The sequence below is a fragment of the Rhinatrema bivittatum genome, chromosome 1, assembly GCF_901001135.1.
Source record: "Rhinatrema bivittatum chromosome 1, aRhiBiv1.1, whole genome shotgun sequence".
Taxonomy (NCBI): Eukaryota; Metazoa; Chordata; class Amphibia; order Gymnophiona; family Rhinatrematidae; genus Rhinatrema; species Rhinatrema bivittatum.
Window position 1 is genome coordinate 510,934,784 of NC_042615.1, and position 19,863 is coordinate 510,954,646.

A 19,863-nucleotide genomic window follows, 5' to 3' on the forward strand; every position below is an offset into this window, starting at 1 on the left:
TCACCACTGGAAGCCCGAGGTCCCCCTGGGAGGAGCCCATAGGGACCCGGGCCGCTTGGACTTAAGTGGGCCTTGCAGGGTCTCCTGGAAGGATGGAATCCGGTGTGCCCACAGGCAGAAGGGGAGCGTGTTCAGGTTCAAGACTGGAGGTCAGATGGAACAAGGAAGACTAGAAGAGAGTAGGTGATGACAAGGCTAGGAACAGAGCCAGAATCTAGAGGCATGGTCAAGCAGGCAGAGGTCAGAGTCTGGGGGTCAGTCCGAGGAGTAGTCAGCAAATCAGGTCAGGATCCGGAGGTCAGACGAGGTCACAGGCAGGCCGAGATCAGAAGGCAGGCAGCAGGCAGACAAGTCTAGGAACAGGCTGAGGTCAGGAGGCAAGCGGCAGGCAGGCAGGTCAAGGAACAGACTGGAGTCAGAAGGCAGGCAGTAGATAAGCAGGTCAAGAAACAAGCCGAGGTCAGTACCAGTAAGACAGTCCAGAGGTACTACCTGGGGAGAAGGACAGACGAATGTGAATAGAAGGACGCTGGAGTACTAGGATGCAGGAACAAGGCAGGAACAGAACTGGAACAGAAGGATCCTGGAACGAGACTTGGAACAAGACTGGAGCAAGATACAAATGCAGTGACAATCTAGCATAAGCCGAACGGATTCCCAAGGCAAGGAAGTACAAGCAGGGACTTCCTTATAACAGGGAATCAATCAGGCATGCTGCGGAGCTAGGACCCACCCTTGGCCCTACAAGAGGTCAGGCAGTCCTCGCGCATGCGTGTAGGGGCGTGGCCAACACAGTCGAGGACGCCGAGCTCTGACGTGAGTCCTGGTGCGCAGGACTTTTCTTCCCTTTTCTTCCCTTTTCTTACTTGATATTCCTCTCTCTATGCAGCCCAGCATTCTTCTGGCTTTAGCTATTGCCTTATCACATTGTTTTACCGACTTTAGATCATTAGACACTATCACCCCAAGGTCTCTCTCCTGCCTCGTGCACATCAGCCCTTCTCCCCCCATCGAATACAGTTCTTCCGGATTTCCACATCCCATATGCATGACTCTGCACTTCTTGCATTGAATCTCAGCTGCCATATCTTCGACCACTCTTCCAATTTCCTTAAATCCCGTCTCATTCTCTCCACTCCTTCCGGCGCGTCCACTCTGTTGCAGATCTTAGTGTCATCTGCAAAAAGACAAACCTTACCTTCTATCCCGTCCGCAATGTCGCTCACAAAGATATTGAACAGGACCGGTCCCAACACCGACCCTTGCGGCACTCCGCTCAACACCGCTCTCTCTTCAGAGTAAGTTCCATTTACTATCACACATTGTCTTCTTTCTGTCAACCAGTTTGCAATACAGGTCACCACCTTAGCACTCACTCCTAAGCTTCTTATTTTATTCACCAGTCTCCTGTGCGGAACCATATCAAAAGCTTTGCTGAAGTCCAAGTAGATGACATTGAGCGCTCTTCCTTGATCCAATTCCTTGGTTACCCAGTCAAAAAATTCAATCAGATTTGTCTGACAGGATCTTCCCCTGGTGAATCCATGCTGCCTCTGGTCCAGCAATTCTTCTGACTGTAGATAGCTCACTATTCCTTCTTTTAACAGTGACTCCATTACTTTTCCCACCACTGAGGTGAGGCTAACCGGTCTGTAATTACCAGCCTCTTCTCTGTTTCCGCTCTTGTGAAGCGGGATCACCACCGCTCTTCTCCAGTCACTCGGCACCACTCCCGTTTCTAGGGATCTATTGAACAGGTCACACAGCGGACCCGCCAGCACATCTCTGAGCTCCCTGCCATGGAACCATGGATGTGAGCAGGCCCGTGCGTGGGCCAGGAGCGGACAGGGTGCGTAACAGTACCCCCCCCCCCCCTTCTAGGCCTCCCCCTACGCGGCCGTGGTTTGTCAGGGTGAGTCTTATGAAAGGTTTTCAGGAGTTCCTTATCGATGAGTGGATACTTCAGGGATAGAGAATTATAGATCTCTCTCCTCTGGCCTATTTATTTTATGTAGGACAATGTTGAGTCAGACCAAATGTCCATCAAGCCCAGCATCCTGTCTCCAACAGTGGGCAAGTCAAGCTGCTAGTACCCAGCAAATCCTAAAAAGTAGATCCTTTCTTTGCTCCTGAATTCTAGAAACCAGTCGAGGTTTTTCGAGTAGGGATAGTTATAAATAGATTAATTGTAATGTTTTGAGGGTCACTGATAGTCAAATCTAAAATAAATCAAAGAAGTAAAAATATTTTAGATTAGAATTACATTTCTACTCCCTTAGAAATGTTAACTCAATCACAAATTAATGAAATTAGATAGTAATCCAGCAGCGAGGGGTAGGCTATCCAGTCTTTTGCAGAGTGCCACATGTATGATTATCTCCCAGTAGATGAGAGGTTGCATGTGTGCACTAGGTGCAAAGATTTCCAAACCCTCAGAGAATGAGACAGAACACAGGGAACTAGCATTTATGGCCTGCCCTGATGCCCAACTTACATGTACTCAGTTTACAAAATACTTACTTGTGCCTGTACTTCCAAACCCTGGCCTGGAATGTCTTTGACACACCCTCTTTATTCGCTCATACTTTTCCACATGGCAATAACACGCACATACTTCCGTTATTCTGAAAATTTTGCACGTACCAGCTAATTATGCATATATGCACACATTTTATACGCACAACCTCCATATAAGTTTGAAATTATGATAAAAATGGGAACCTAGGAATATGAAGGGGAAAAATATTTTGAGAACATTTTATTTAAGTATCAGTGTTCAAAGTAGGACAGAAAAAGTGTTACAATACACATGTGTAATGCATAATATTTTAGAAGATTGAAAGGGAGAATTGTTATCCTGTGAACAATATGTGTTTCAAGAAAACAAATATATTGACTGAGTAAAGGTAAAATATTTTCAGTTAATATTTAAGTTTATGTGATGCTACTATTTATGTTTATATGATGCTACTATTCAGATGCTACTATTCAGTTTATGTGATGCTACTATTCAGACAAGCCTTCCCATAACACTCGTCCTTGCCTCATCCTCCACGGACCTTCTCTTCCTAAGCTCAGATGCCTAAGCACTTTTTCTTCCGCTGCCTAAGCTATTTAATATATGTATATTAGTTTCATTAAATCTATGGTAACCCTCCGCTACCCTCCCCCCCCCCCCCCACCTTCCAACCCCCCCTTCCAACCCCTCATTCCTACCCCCTCCCTCGGAATACCTTGTTACCCCAAAAAGCCAACTCTTATCAGTTCTTACCAGTTTTGACACGTTACTCCCCATGCTTAAGCTGTATCCAAGTTTTTCTCTCCCCCTGTTCTATGTAAGACAACTTTGTCACTGTTTTATGGTTGCAATGTAAACCGGAGTGATAATTAACTCTGTTATTTGAACTTCGGTATAGAAAAGTTATAAATAAATAAATAAATGTGATTCCTCAGGCAGCTTTCAGAAAATGTATTAGAATTAAACCTTTTGCCTCTATTAAGGACCATTAATTCAAGCAAGTCCTAAGGAGATAATATTAGCAATACATAATGCTTATATTTTACAACACTCTTTGAGCTAATAAAAGTATCATTTCTACCAAATACTTTATTACTTACCTTTTCATGAATTCTCTACAGTTCAGAACCAATCATTTTTTTTCCCCAGATTCTACCCAGAAAGGTATCAATGTGCCCTTGCTATTGTCTTTGCCACAGAGGAGATCAATCGAGACCCAAAGATATTACCTAATGTGACCCTGGGATTCAGGATCTTTGACTCATGTTACACAGAAGCCATGGCTACCCAAGGAGTCATGTGGATGCTGTCAGGACAGAAAAACACTATCCCCAATTACAGGTGTCAGCCAGCAGCCAAGATGGCAGCCATCCTGGGAGATGTCCCTTCTGCCTTGTCCATTCAAATAGCGAGGATTTTGGGACTACAGAGGATGCCTCAGGTATTGGATACTGAAGCAGAGAGATAGAGACAATGACAGACAAATAACAAATGAGAAACTGTAGGGATATATAGATAGATAGATAGATACTGGAGAGAAAGACAATTAGGTTACCTATTTAAAAAATGTATAGCCCAAATTTTCCATAATTCAAAGCAAAGAACAACGTAACATCCATAAATAATGTTCAAAATAATAATATGATGACACACAAGTACTTTGTGGAGATACATGGGGAGAGGGATCTACTATAGCAATACAGATTGACAAAACGATGAGCGGATACTTCAGGGATAGAGAGTTTCAAATCTCCATCCTCTGGCCTATTTATTTTATGTAGAACAATGTTGAGTCAGCCCAGCATCCTGTCTCCAACAGTGGACAAGCAAAGCTGCTAGTACCCAGCAAATCCTAAAACGTAGATCCTTTCTTTGTTCCTGAATCCTAGAAACCAGTAGTGGTTTTTCAAGTAGGGATAGTTATAAACAGATTAATTGTAATGTTTTGAGGGTCACTGATAGTCAAATCTAAAATAAATCAAAGAAGTAAAAATATTTTAAATTAGAATTACATTTCTACTCCCTTAGAAATTTTAACTCAATCACAAATCAATGAAATTAGATAGTAATCCAGCAGCGAGGGGGAGGCTATCCAGTCTTTTGCAGAGTGCCACATGTATGATTATCTCCCAGTAGATGAGAGGTTGCATGTGTGCACTAAGTGGAAAGAACTCCAAGCCCTCAGAGAATGAGTCTGATCTCTGGAGGCTAGAGTAGCAGACCTGGAGGAGCAAAGGGAGGTAGAGAGGTATACAGAGGAGACCTTCAGGGACATAGTAGAGCTGATTCACCTCCAAACTGGCAGCCCAGTCCTTGGAGAAGAAAGGTCACTTTGAAGGAGAGCATCAACTTGGTGAAGCAGGAAGCAATCCTGCTTCAAAATGATGTAGTTTCCTCTCGCACTGTGGATATGCTTTCAGGTGCATGTTCACAGGAGGGAGGCCATTGTAGTTGGTGATTCAATTATTAGGAATGAGATAACTGAGTTACTGGAGGACATGAGGATTTCTTAACAACTTGCTGGTATAAAGGTAGCAGATTTCATGCGTCACACAGATATGATTGTGCAGGAGGGAGGCTCTGTAAGCCAAATTTAGGATCTTAGGAAGAAAGTTGAAATCCAGAACCTTCAAGGTAGCATTCTCAGTAATGCTCCCCATTCCACGTGCAGGACCCCAGAGGCAGGTAGTGCTCCAGAGACTTAATGCATGGATGAGACAATGGTGCATGTAAGAGAGTTTTAGATTTGATAGAAACTGGACATCATTTTGGGGAAGGTGGAGGCCTTTTCCAAAAGGAGGGGCACCACCTTAACTAGAGTGGAACCAGACTGCTGGCACTAATCTTTACAAAGGAGATAATGCAGCTTTTAAACTAGATGATGGAGGAAATTTGACAGTTGCTCATGGGTGCATGACTTGGAATGATATATCTTTGAAGGATACTAACAGAATAGGAAAATTAGGGCATCCCAGTAGACAGGTTGCCATAAATGTTAACCTGAACCAGGTGGCTTTAACTAAAGATTCCAAATTACCCCATCAACTAATAAGTAGGTTGCTAATACAAACAAAAAACATACTTTGAAATGTGTCTATATACAAATGCTAGAAGTCTAAAAAATAAGTTGGGAGAGTTAGAATGTATAGAACTGAATGAAGATACACTTGGTATCTAAGAGACCTGGTGGAAGGAGGTCAACCAATGGAAACTGTGGTACTAGGGTACAAATTATATTGAAATGACATAATGGAGGGGCGGCACTATAAACTAAAGAAGACATTGTGTCAGACAGGATACAAGTTTTACAGGAAACAAAATACAATGTTGAATCTTTATCAATAGAAATTCCAAATGAAAAGAGAATAAAATAGCAGAGCGGGTATTTTACTATCCATCTGGCCAGAATGAACAAAAAGTCAATGAAATGTTAAAATAAATTAGGGAAGCTAACAAAATCAGCAGCACAGTAATAATGGGTGATTTCAATTGCTCCAATATTGATTGGGTGAATGTCAAATCAAGGTAAAGTTCCTAGATGAAATCAATGACTGCTTCATGGAGCAGCTGGTACAAGAACAAACAAGAGCACAACTAATTTAGACCTTGTCCTAAGTGGAACACAGGCTTTAGTGTGAGAGGTAACAGCATTGGAGCCACTTGAAAATAGTGATCACAACATGATCAAATTTGACTTAATAACTGGAGGAAGGATAGTAAAGAAATCTACTATGATAGCATTTAACATTCAAAAGAGTAACTATGATAAAATAAGGAAAATGGTTAGGAAAAAAACTGAAAGGAGCAGCTGCAAAGATTAAGAGTTTACATCAGGAATGGATGATGATTAAAAATTAGGGATGTGAATCGTTTTCCATATCGTCTTAATGATAGAAATCGTGTGGCAGGGCAAGAAAATCGTCTTAGGCACGATTTTTTAGTTAAAAAATCGTTAAAAATCGTTTTTTTCCGATTAGTGCGCACTAACGGGAGTTAGTGCGCACTAACTGAAAATGATACAATTTGACACTTTTCAGGTCAGTTAAGGTCAGTTTAGGAATGAATATGTATTCCTATTGGCTGCCCTCTTATTTATTCATGTTACCAAGTTTCCTACTGACAGTATATGGGGGATGGGAAATGGAAACAGTTGGTAGCTTGACAAAACAAGTAATGTGATCAGTCAATGTGACTAGAACTTGTGCCCTAACCCTGATACCAGGGGTATTGTGATCTTCCTGCACACAGTGCCCTATCCCTATTAATACCAGGAGTGTTGTGATCTTCCTGCACACAGTGCCCTATCCCTAATACCAGGGGTGTTGTGATCTTCCTGCACACAGTGCCCTATTCCTGATACTGGGGGTGTTGTGATCTTCCTGCACACAGTGCCCTATTCCTGATACCGGGGGTGTTGTGATCTTCTTGCACACATCCCGATATCAGGGATAGGGCACTGCATGCAGGAAGATCACAACACTCCTGGTATTAATAGGGATAGGGCACTGCATGCAGGAAGATCACAACACTCCTGGTATTAATAGGGATAGGGCACTGCATGCAGGAAGATCACAACACCCCTGGTATCAGGGATAGGGCACTGTGTGCAGGAAGATCACAATACCCCGGAGGAGTGAGGGTCAGGCAGCTCCCCCCCTGTCTGTGAAGCCAGCCTCTCACTAGTAATGCAGGGAGGGAGCTGTCTCAGACTTCACCATCCTCCCCCCCCCCCCCCCCTTACCCACACACCATTCACTAGCTGGGACATGGGGGAAGTCAGGAGTGAGGGTCAGGCAGCTCCCCCCTGTCTGCGAAGCCAGCCTCTCACTAGTAATGCAGGGAGGGAGCTGTCTCAGACTTCACCATCCTCCCCCCCCCACCCTCACCCACACACCATTCACTAGCTGGGACATGGGGGAAGTCAGGAGTGAGGGTCAGGCAGCTCCCCCCTGTCTGTGAAGCCAGCCTCTCACTAGTAATGCAGGAAGGGAGCTGTCTCAGACTTCACCATCCACCCCCCCCCCCCTCACCCACACACCATTCACTAGCTGGGACATGGGGGAAGTCAGGAGTGAGGGACAGGCAGCTCCCCCCTGTCTGTGAAGCCAGCCTCTCACTAGTAATGCAGGGAGGGAGCTGTCTCAGACTTCACCATCCTCCCCCCCCCCCCCCTCACCCACACACCATTCACTAGCTGGGACATGGGGGAAGTCAGGAGTGAGGGTCAGGCAGCTCCCCCCTGTCTGTGAAGCCAGCCTCTCACTAGTAATGCAGGGAGGGAGCTGTCTCAGACTTCACCATCCTCCCCCCCCCCCCTCACCCACACACCATTCACTAGCTGGGACATGGGGGAAGTCAGGAGTGAGGGTCAGGCAGCTCCCCCCTGTCTGTGAAGCCAGCCTCTCACTAGTAATGCAGGGAGGGAGCTGTCTCAGACTTCACCATCCTCCCCCCCCCTCACCCACACACCATTCACTAGCTGGGACATGGGGGAAGTCAGGAGTGAGGGTCAGGCAGCTCCCCCCTGTCTGCGAAGCCAGCCTCTCACTAGTAATGCAGGGAGGGAGCTGTCTCAGACTTCACCATCCTCCCCCCCCCCCTCACCCACACACCATTCACTAGCTGGGACATGGGGGAAGTCAGAGTGAGGGTCAGGCAGCTCCCCCCTGTCTATGAAGCCAGCCTCTCACTAGTAATGCAGGGAGGGAGCTGTCTCAGACTTCACCATCCTCCCCCCCCCCCCTCACCCACACACCATTCACTAGCTGGGACATGGGGGAAGTCAGGAGTGAGGGTCAGGCAGCTCCCCCCTGTCTGTGAAGCCAGCCTCTCACTAGTAATGCAGGGAGGGAGCTGTCTCAGACTTCACCATCCTCCCCCCCCCCCTCACCCACACACCATTCACTAGCTGGGACATGGGGGAAGTCAGGAGTGAGGGTCAGGCAGCTCCCCCCTGTCTGTGAAGCCAGCCTCTCACTAGTAATGCAGAGAGGGAGCTGTCTCAGACTTCACCATCCTCCCCCCCCCCCCTCACCCACCCACCATTCACTAGCTGGGACATGGGGGAAGTCAGGAGTGAGGGTCAGGCAGCTCCCCCCTGTCTGTGAAGCCAGCCTCTCACTAGTAATGCAGGGAGGGAGCTGTCTCAGACTTCACCATCCTCCCCCCCCCCCCCCCCTCACCCACACACCATTCACTAGCTGGGACATGGGGGAAGTCAGGAGTGAGGGTCAGGCAGCTCCCCCCTGTCTGCGAAGCCAGCCTCTCACTAGTAATGCAGGGAGGGAGCTGTCTCAGACTTCACCATCCTCCCCCCCCCTCACCCACACACCATTCACTAGCTGGGACATGGGGGAAGTCAGGAGTGAGGGTCAGGCAGCTCCCCCCTGTCTGTGAAGCCAGCCTCTCACTAGTAATGCAGGGAGGGAGCTGTCTCAGACTTCACCATCCTCCCCCCCCCCCTCACCCACACACCATTCACTAGCTGGGACATGGGGGAAGTCAGGAGTGAGGGTCAGGCAGCTCCCCCCTGTCTGTGAAGCCAGCCTCTCACTAGTAATGCAGGGAGGGAGCTGTCTCAGACTGGTATCAGGGTTAGGGCACTGTGTGCAGGAAGATCACAACACTCCTGGTATTAATAGGGATAGGGCACTGTAAGAGATGACTGTACAGTAGATTGAATAAAGATCTGATGTTTCTGCTCTCCTCACACCAAACAAAAACAACACACAAGCAGAGAAGCCCTTCTTACAAAGCTGAGCTAGTGAGTTAAGTAGGAGGAAAAGTAAACATACTGGTGCCAGTGTGGCTACTTAAAAAATACACTTACCAACAATCAATTACATATATTTGAACTGTGTACAGTTCCAGCCAGGACCACCTTTCTAAAATGCACAGTGATTGGCAAATTCAACATGCACTAGCATTTCAGGTGCCTGCTAACAAAAATAATAAACAAACAAGTTCTAGTCACGTGAGTGCTGATCATTACATTACTTTTTTTGTCAAGCTTCCAACTGTTTCCATTTCACATCCCCCCAACCATATTGGTAACATCAATAGATAAGAGCACAGCCAGCCAATAGGAATACATACATACATATTCATTCCTAAGTGACCTTTACTGACCTGGGAAGTGTGAACACTTTGTTTCATTTTCTGTTGGTGTTCGTTAGTTTCCAGTTCCATTTCCCATCCCCCCAACCATCACCTCAGTGGTAACCTTGGTAATATCAATAGATAAGAGGGCAGCCAGCCAATAGGAACACATATTCATTCCTAACTGACCTTCAGTGACCTGGAAAGTGTTTATTTGTATCATTTTCAGTTAGTGCGCACTAAATCGAGTTAGTGCGCACTCACGGGGAGCTAGTGCGCACTAACTCGAGTTAGTGCGCACTAACACGATTTAACGATTTTTAACGATAAATCGTTAGAATTTCTATTGTATCGTGTTCTATAACGATTTAAGACGATATAAACATTATCGGACGATAATTTTAATTGTTGAAAAACGATTCACATCCCTATTAAAAATACAATCTTGGAAGCCCAGACCAGATGTATTCCATGTATTAGAAAAGGTGGAAGGAAAGCTAAATGACAACAGACATAGTTAAAAAGTAAGGAAAGAGAAGTTATAACAGTGAAAAGAACTTCTAAAAGGGATCTGAATGAAGAGAACAGGAAACAGCACAAGTACTGGTAAGTTAGATACAAAGTATCGATAAGAAAGGCAAAATGAGAATTTGAAATGCTTGCTGTGGAAGCAAAAACTGATAATAAAAACGTTCAGGTACATTCAAAGTAAAAAGCCTGTGAGGGAGTTGTTGCGTCCGTCGGACTCAGATGGCTTCCTCCTACATGCCTCACCTCAATATTTGCTTTCTCTACCAGCCTCGGGAAAATGGCGACCACCGCGTCTGCTTGCCGATTTTCTCCGGCGTCCCCGGAACGGCTATGGCAAGGCATTCCGCCATGATTCACCTGAGGGCCTCCTAGGATGCACGCGTGCATGCTACACGCATCTTTATTCCAACGATGGCGCGAATCTCGGGGGCATCCCCCTCGATTGACATCACAACATCCGGGTATTTAGGCTGCCCATTTGCTGACTGACTTTGAGTTAGCAAGGATTGGATTCGTCCAATCTAAGCTGCTCTGCTGCTTCTTGCTGCTGCTGGAAGTTCTCTCTATCCTCCAGGGTTCTACTAACTTGGGTACCCGCTCCTCGGGGGCCCTATCATTCTTTCCAGGTGCCTATCCAGTATCCAGGTACTCGCTCCTCGAGGGCCTGAGTTGTCTACCTTGGTACCTGCTACCATTACTTCTACCTGCTGGGAACTCTACCACTACAGCTACAAGAGTGTGAGTAATCTAATATCTACCAGTCTGTTTCACTACAGCTCCTCAATTGAAGATCTACATTGGAGCTCCCTATACCACCATTGTGGGACGGGTCGCCTCAGCCAAGGACCCAAGACTGCTGCTGCAGGAATCTGCTCACTACTGCCACTTCTGGTGAACTCTACAAGCTGTACAATAAAAACTATCTCTGTGTTTGTGCATCCAAGTCTAGCCTGGTACTGCAGCTCCCCGTGGGGCTCCTCCCCATGGGAGTGGCCATCACTGCAGCGCCTAAGAATCCACAAAACACCTCATAACCATAACAGATTGCTAACTCCATGGATTCGGCTCAGCTCACCGCATTGCAGGCCATTCCAAGCCAGGCCCAGCGAATCTCTGAACAACAGAACTTGCTGGATAGCTTGACCGTGGCCTTTTATCTACTGCACTCACAGATGAATGCCGCTACTACCACAGGTAAAGAAGAAATACCGCCAGAAGTGACGGTTAATACTGTTGTATCCCTCTCCGCTCCTACACGCTTCTCAGGGGAAGCTTGGAGATATAGAGGATTCATCAACCAATGCTGCACGTCAGAATGACTGGGCTGAATTGTTACCATGGGCTGAGTTTTCCATCAACTCCCATCCAGCAACATCTACTGGATCAACACCATTCAAAGTGGTATATGGATGACTACCTTCACCACCTTTGCCACTTCCGCTGTCAGTGTCATCCCTGGCAGCTCAAGCTACTGCCGATGAGATTCAACAACTTTGGAAGAAGACCAAAGAGATGCTCATTAAAGCTGCAATTCAAGCTAAAAGGGGCTATGATGCTCATCACTGCAAGACTCCTGACTTCAAGCCTAGTGATAAAGTTTGGTTGTCTACTAAGCACCTTAGACTCAAGCTAACATCAGCTTGCTTCGCTCCATGCTATGTCAGACCATTTCCCATCCTACGATGTCTGGGCAACCTCTCTTACAGTCTCAGACTTCCCCCAGCAATGAAGATCCATAAGGCGTTTCACGTCTCTCTATTGAAACCGCTCATTCTCAACAAATTTAGCACCAAGATACCAGATTCCCCTCCTGTTGATGCAGAAGAGGACATCGAGTACAAAGTTGATGCAATACTTGATGTAAGGAAGAGAGGCAGAGTTTGGGAATACCTCCTGTCATGGGAGGGCTATGGTCCAGAAAATAACTCATGGGAGCCTATGGCTAATATCATGGACAAGGAGATGCTGAATCAGTATCACGGATCGCATCCTCAGAAACAAAGACCAGGTACGGAGTCCGGAGGAGGTCCTTTGAAGGGGGGTACTGTTGCATCTGTCGGACTAAGACGGCTTCGTCCTACATGCCTCACCTCAATATTTGCTTTCTCCACCAGTCTCGGGAAAATGACAACCACAGCGTCTGCTTGCGGCATTCTCTGGCGTCCCCGGAACGGCTATGGCAAGGCATTCCGCCATGATTCACCTGAGGGCCTCCTAGGGTGCACGCGTGCATGCTACCTGCATCTTTATTCCAATGATGGTGCGAACCTCGCGGGCGTCCCCCTAAATTGACATCACAACATCCTGGTATTTAGGCTGCCCATTTGCTGACTGACTTTGAGTTAGCAAGGATTGGATTCGTCCAATCTAAGCTGCTCTGCTGCTTCTTGCTGCTGCTGGAAGCTCTCTCTATCTTCCGGGGTTCTACTAACTTGGGTACCCGCTCCTCGGGGGCCCTATCATTCTTTCCAGGTGCCTATCCAGTATCCAGGTACTAGCTCCTCGAGGGCCTGCGTTGTCTACCTTGGTGCCTGCTACCATTACTTCTACCTGCTGGGAACTCCACCACTACAACTACAAGAGTGTGAGTAATCTAATATCTACCAGTCTGTTTCACTATAGCTCCTCAATTGAAGATCTGCATTGGAGCTCCCTATACCACCATTGTGGGACGGGTCTCCTCAGCTGAGGACCCAAGACTGCTGCTGCAGGAATCTGCTCACTACTGCCACCTCTGGTGAACTCTTCAAGCTGTACAATAAAAACTATCTTTGTGTTTGTGCATCCGAGTCTAGCCTGGTACTGCAGCTCCCTGCAGGGCTCCTCCCCATGGGAGTGGCCATCACTGCAGCACCTAAGAATCCACTAAACACCTCATAACCATAACAGGAGTCAGTTGGACAAGTAGATGATCAAGGGGTAAAAGGAGCATTTATGGATGACAAGGCCATAGCAGAGACTAAATGAATGCTTTGCTTCAATCTTCACTGAGGAAGATGTAAGAGAGATAACCATGCTAGAAATGATATTCAAAGGTAATGATTCAGAATGATCCTGGAAATTGTAACAGGGCAAAATGACAAACTAAAGAACAGCAAATCACGTGGACCAGATGGTAGAAATCCCAGAGTGTTGGAAGAACTGAAAAATTAAATTGTGGAGCTGCTATTGGTAATTTGTAAACCATCATTAAAATAGTCTATAGTACCTGCGGACTGGAGGATTGTTAATTTAACACTAGTTTTAAAAAGAGTTCCAGGGGTGATCCAGCAAACTACAGACTAGTGACTCTGACTTCTGTGCTGGGCAAAATGATAGAAACAATTATAAAGACTGGTCTGAAACTAAATCCAAAAAAAACAGAAATAGTTCACCTCTCATCAATCACTGACTCATCTATAGGCCCCCCTTCTCAACTTATATTCAACGGAACAACCATCCCCATTTCAAAATCTGCAAAAAATCTAGGCATAACTATCAATACAGATCTTTCACTAAAACAACACATATCCATGTTAACTAGGAACTCCTTCTATAAACTTCAACTCTTAAAACGGCTACGTCCTCTACTTTTTTTTCATGACTTCCGGACTATTCTTCAGTCACTCATTTTCTCTGGACTGGATTACTGTAATTCTCTATATATAGGCCTCCCAGAAAGCACACTTCACTCACTCCAACTAATCCAAAATGCAGCAGCACGTATCCTAACAAATTCATCAAAAAAAACCCACATTACTCCAATACTTCAGTCTTTACATTGGTTACCAGTTAAACATAGAATACAATTCAAAATTTTGTCCATTATACATTCTCTTATCTACACTCCCAACTCGGTTACTTTATGCTCCATCCTCCGAATTTACAAACCAACTAGACACCTAAGATCATTGGAAAAAAACCTTCTTGACATTCCCTCACCTCGACAAGCCCGTCTTGATATCACCAGAAAAAGAGCTTTCTCAGTCATAGGTCCCATTCTATGGAATGCTCTACCAGATCCTATCAGATCCATATCCAATCCTAAGCATTTCAAAAAATCTTTAAAAACTCACCTATTTCGAACCGCATTTCAGATACCACCCACTAAATAATCATCTCACACTTCCAGAACAGATATCTCCAGTTAGGCACCCAACATTCTCTTGTTCTGTGTATTGATTTCTTTTTGCTACCTATTTAATTTTAAACAATTTGTTATTTTATATTAATGAAAATTTTTGTAATTTATATTTTTATATGTCAACCCACTTTCAATCATTATTATTCTTACTTTTAACTTTTACTTTAATTTTAATTTGTTTTTATTTTTCATTTTATTATTTTTGATATATGTAAACCGTTTTGACTAAACACTGTTTGTAAAGACGGTATAAAAATACTTTTAAATAAATAAATAAATAAAAATTCATATAGATAGGCTAGAGAGATGAAGTTCCTGGATGGAATAAAAGACAGTTTTATTGAGCAATTGGTTCAGAAACTGATGAGAGAGGTAGCTATTTTAGATCTAATTCTTAGTGGAATGCAGGATATGGTGAGAGAGCTAATGGTGGTGGGGGCTACATGGCAATAGTGATCATAACATGATCAAATCTGAATTAATGACTAGAAGGGAGGCAATGAGTAAATCCACAGCTCTAGTGCTATACTTTCAAAAGGGAAACTTTGATAAAATGAGAAAAATAGTTAAAGAAACTGAAAGGTGCAGCTACAAAGGTTAAGAGTGTACAACAGGAATGGACATTGTTAAAAAAATGCCTTCTTAGAAATGCAGTCCAGATGTATTCCACGCATTAATAAAGGTGGAATGAAGGATAAATGATTGCCAGTAAGGTTAAAAAGTGAGGTGAAATAGGCTATTTTAGCTAAAAGATCTTTTTTCAAAAATTGGAAGAAGGATCCATCAGAAAAAAATAGGATAAAGCATTGGCAAGTTAAATTGATAAGACAGGCTATGAGTGAATTTGAAAAGAAGTTGGCTGTGGAGGCAAAAACTCATAATAAAAACTTTTAAAAATATATCCAAAGGTGGAAGCCTGTGAGGGAGTTTGTTGGACCGTTAGATGATCGAGGAGTTAAAGGGGCACTTATGAAAGATAAGGCTATCACGGAAAGATTAAATTAATTCTTTGCTTTGGTGTTTACAGATGAGGATGTTGAGGAGTTTGCTGTTCCAGAGAAACATTTTCAAGGGTGACAATTCTGATGAACTGAATCAAATCACAGTGAACCTGGAAAATGTAGTAGGCCAGATTGAAAAGCTGAATTGTAGTAAATCACCTGGACTTGATGATATACATCCCAGAGTTCTGAAAGAACTCAAAAAAATGAAATTTCAGAACTATTGCCAGTAATTAGAAACATATTAAAATCATCTATTGTACCTGAAGACTGGAAGATAGTCAATGTAATCCTGATACTTAAAAAGGGCTCCAGAGGTGATCTGAGAAAGTATAGGCTGGTGAACCTGATTTCAGTGCCAGGAAAAATCATGGAAACTATTATAAAGAATAAAATCAAAGAAGATTTAGACAGACATGATTTAATGGGACACAGCCAGCATGGATTTACCCAAGGCAAGACTTGCCTCACAAATCTGCTACATTTTGTTGAAGAGGTAAATAAACTTGTGGATAACAGTGAACCAGTAGATGTGGTGTATTTGGATTTTCAGAAGGCATTTGACAAAGTCCCTCATGAGAGGATTCTAAGAAAACTAAAAAGTCATGGGATAGGAGGGGATATCTTTTTGTGGACTGAAAACTGGTTAAAAGTGTTGCAGAAGTGGACCCTTAGTCCAAGGAGAGTTGGCGCAACCTGCAGGGAGGAGTCCTGCAGGTCCCCACCATCAGCAGGTGGAGCTGGCTGAAGCAGAGGCCCAACTGGAGCTTCTCCAATACCAGCCCTCATTCCCCTTATATTGAGCCCTCGGCTGCCAGGGCCAGCTGGACTTAGGCACATGCCTCTGTGGAGATGAAGATCCATCGCGTAGAAGATGTTGCAGGCCAGGACAGTAAGAGAAAGCGGAGTCAGATCAAGAAGTGGTCAGGGCAGGCTGTGGTCAGACCAAGAAGTGGTTAATTTCAGGCTGTGGTCCGTGGCGTGCAGAGTTCTTTCAAAGTCAAGGTGCAGGCAGTGGTCAGGACAGGTGGAGTTCAGTCAATAATGGAAAACAGGCAGTAGTCAGTGGCAGGTGGAGGTCAAGCAGTATCAAGGTCCAATTTGAGGTCAAGCCAGAAGTCCTATCCAAAGTCAAAGCTAGAAGTCTGAGCCAAGGTCAAAACTATAAATCCAATTTGATGAGACAAGGAATGACGAGGAGGACGAGGGGACCACAGGAGCACAAAGCGACACTGAAGACAGAAATGGGGAAAACTGATCATGAACACAGAAATCAAGATGAATCAGACTGCCAACAGAACCATGAAAAAGGCATGGGAACTGAGGAATGCACAATAGAAACAGGAACCAGGAACAGAAGTCAGAAAGCAGGAATGCAGAGGCAATGCACTTCTCCAAGAAGACAACCTATTGCCGAGGCAAGGGGCTACTTCAGCTGAGTCCTTTTATGGTCTCCCGGTGGTGATGTCATCCGTGGGCGCTGCTCTCCTGTTCCTGCCACTAGCCTTTTAAGAGAGGGAGGAATGGGTGTGTGTGTACCTAGAGAGAGCCTGGAGAGTTTGCATTGTCAGATGCAGGCTGAGCCTGGCATCCTGCCATGCAGGCAGTGATGGAGCCACGCCGAGTTGCAGGAGAAACAGTTGTGGCGAAACATGGCAGTCAGCCACGTCTTCCTTCAGTGGTCTCCCCCTGCGTCTGTGGCATTAGAGCATGGTCGGGACCGGAGGTGAGTGCGGCATTGATGGCAACAGTACCCTCCTCTAAAGCCCCCCCCCCCAAGGATTTAGATTTTTTGGAGTGCATGGCATGAAATTCTCTCAAAAAGTTCTTATCCAGAATATTAGAGGCAGGCGCTCACGTATTTTCTTCCAAGCCATATCCTTTCCATTATATGAGGTACCCCCATCTCTTGGCTCATCATCTGATGTCTAGAATTTCTTTTATTTGATAGGTAATATCATCTTCTGAGGATTCCTCTTGAGGCTCAGGTAGTTTTCTGGAGGGCCAAGTGAGGATTAGAGGTTTTAAAAGTGAAACATGGAATACTTTCTGGATTTCAAGAGCAGCAAATAAGCATAGTTGATACGTTATTGGGCCAAGTTGGCATAGGATCAGGAATGGCCCAATGTATCAAGGCACAAGTCACATGAAGGGCATGTGAAGCTGGTTGTGCTGCGTGCTACGTCAAACTATGGTGCTGATCTGCGTTGCCTATCCATAGCCTTCTTTGCCCTTTCAGCTACCCTTTGGAGCATGTCATTAGTGCATACCCAGAGTTCTTGGAGCTCCTGGGCAGATGGTTGAGCTGCTAGTGAAGGAATAGCAATGGTATAGGCAACAGGGGTGAAGGTTGCCTTCCATACACAATTTGGAAGGGTGAAGATCCCATGGTGGTGTAGAAGTAGGAGTTGTGAGAAACTTCTGCCCACGGTAGGAGGGCGGCCGGCAGCCCAGTTGTCTTGAAGACCATTCACATAAGTTCTAAGAAAACTCTTCGGCATACGATTGGTTCACTTGGACTGTACATTTGCTTGAAGGTGATACGCCATTGAATAATCTGAAATGTTAAATTTCTTACAAAGGGAATGCAAATACTTACATTAAAACTGATGAAAAGGAGTAGATTTGTACAATGCATCTAGCACTGACTGCAATTGTTAGAGTTTTCATCACTTAAAAGGTAAATTAAATAGTTAAATAGTAAACTGAGAGTGCGTTACAAATAGGTAGACAAAGCAAGGCAGAGTGATCATATCCGAGTCGAAGCAGATAGGGTGTGGGGGGGGGGGGGGGAATGTTTGGAATGGTCCTATTCTGGGTATGCCTGTTTAAATAGCCAGGTCTTTATTTTTTTTGGGGGGGGGGGGGCATGGCTCAAGACGGAGGTTTGGAGGTAGTTTGTTCCAACACCATGTTCACAATATCTATTTACCATAGCCAACGAAAGGTTTTATAAATATATACCACTCTCCACACTCTCTGAGAACTCCTAGCAGCTGTCAACACATGCATGCTTTCTTCAATGCATTATTAAAAATCCATTACTTTAAGTTTCACAATGTAGCTTCTTCATCAAAACATGTGATTGCAGGTTTACTCTTCATTAACTTTTTAAAAACTCATTCCGTATTACATCTAAACTGTCATCCACAATGATGCCTCACCTTCCCTTCAACTCCTTAACATATACGTATTACTTTCAACACAATCTTAAACCTGGTATCCAAATTCACACGCCATTGTTTCGCAGAACTTCAAACTTTCATATCCAGCTCACAACCGCCGAACTTCCCTGGAACCTCATAACTTCAGCGTGTGTGCATATGCGTACATTTACTTCAAAGAAGTCAGGGTTCGCTGAAGTTATGAGGTTCCAGGGAAGTTTGGCGGTTGTGAGCTGGATATGAAATTTTGAAGTATGGCAAAACAAACGCTTCAAGGCTTCTCTCAGGGGCTCGTGGTCCTTGGAGGGGATCTTAATATGGTATATGATCCCATGTTGGATAAATCTCATCCTGGGGCTACTGAGCGGCTGTTGTGACATAGAGGGGGTCCCATACTTATGTACAGAATTGGATTTGGTAGACACCTGGCGTATCTTCCATTTTGCACCCCACAGAATGTGATCACTGATTACACACATGTATCATGTGTGCATGCATCACAATCTCATATCGATTATTTTCTGGTATTTACACCTCTTTCCACAGCTGTAATCAGGCCTCGGGTGGTCTCAGACCATGCTTTAATGTGGGTGGATTTATGTTGGAGGGATACTGGACAGGCCCTACATCCCTGGCGTTTTCCAGCCTATTTAGCTACTGATTAAAATTCATGACATTTTAAAATCAAAAGTGGCTTGAGTATCAAGAAAATAATAAAGAACATGTTGGCGATTCCATTCTTTTCTGGGAGGCAGGAAAAATGGTGCTTCATAGTGAGATTATCACCTTTATGGCTCACAGTCGACGGGCCCTTAATGCCAAATTATTGTGGCTGGAAAAATGTTACGTATAGATCGACTCAGATGGGCTGATCGACAGTTGAAGCATTTAAGGGCAGCTTATTTATCATCCTTGACTGCTCTCAACTCACTGATACATCAATGGACTATAAAATCTATGTTTTATTATAAGCTTCAGCTCTTTCAACATGGGAATAAGATGTGGAAATTTTTAACTCTTTGGTTAAATGCAAACTGGGGGCCAAATACATAGCTGCTGTACATGATAGCCAGCATATAATCATTAATTCTCAAGAGTGGTTGCAAAAGGTTTTTTTGGACTATTTCCATCAACTCTATACTAAACAACCTGGGGACTTAGTGATGAGGGAACAATTTTTTCAAGGGGTTGCGCTCTCTCAGCTATCTGAATCACAATTGGCTCAGTTGAATGCCCCTATTAGGTTAGGAGAACTACAATATAGAATACTGGGCACCCCTCCTTACAAGACGCCTGGAAAGAAGCACTACAGAATTACAAAATTTTGATTGATAGATCCTAGACCTGCAGCACTTTCCTTATAACACCAAAAATGCGTTAATCACCCTTATATTTAAAAATGACAAAGATCTACTTCTACCTGCATTG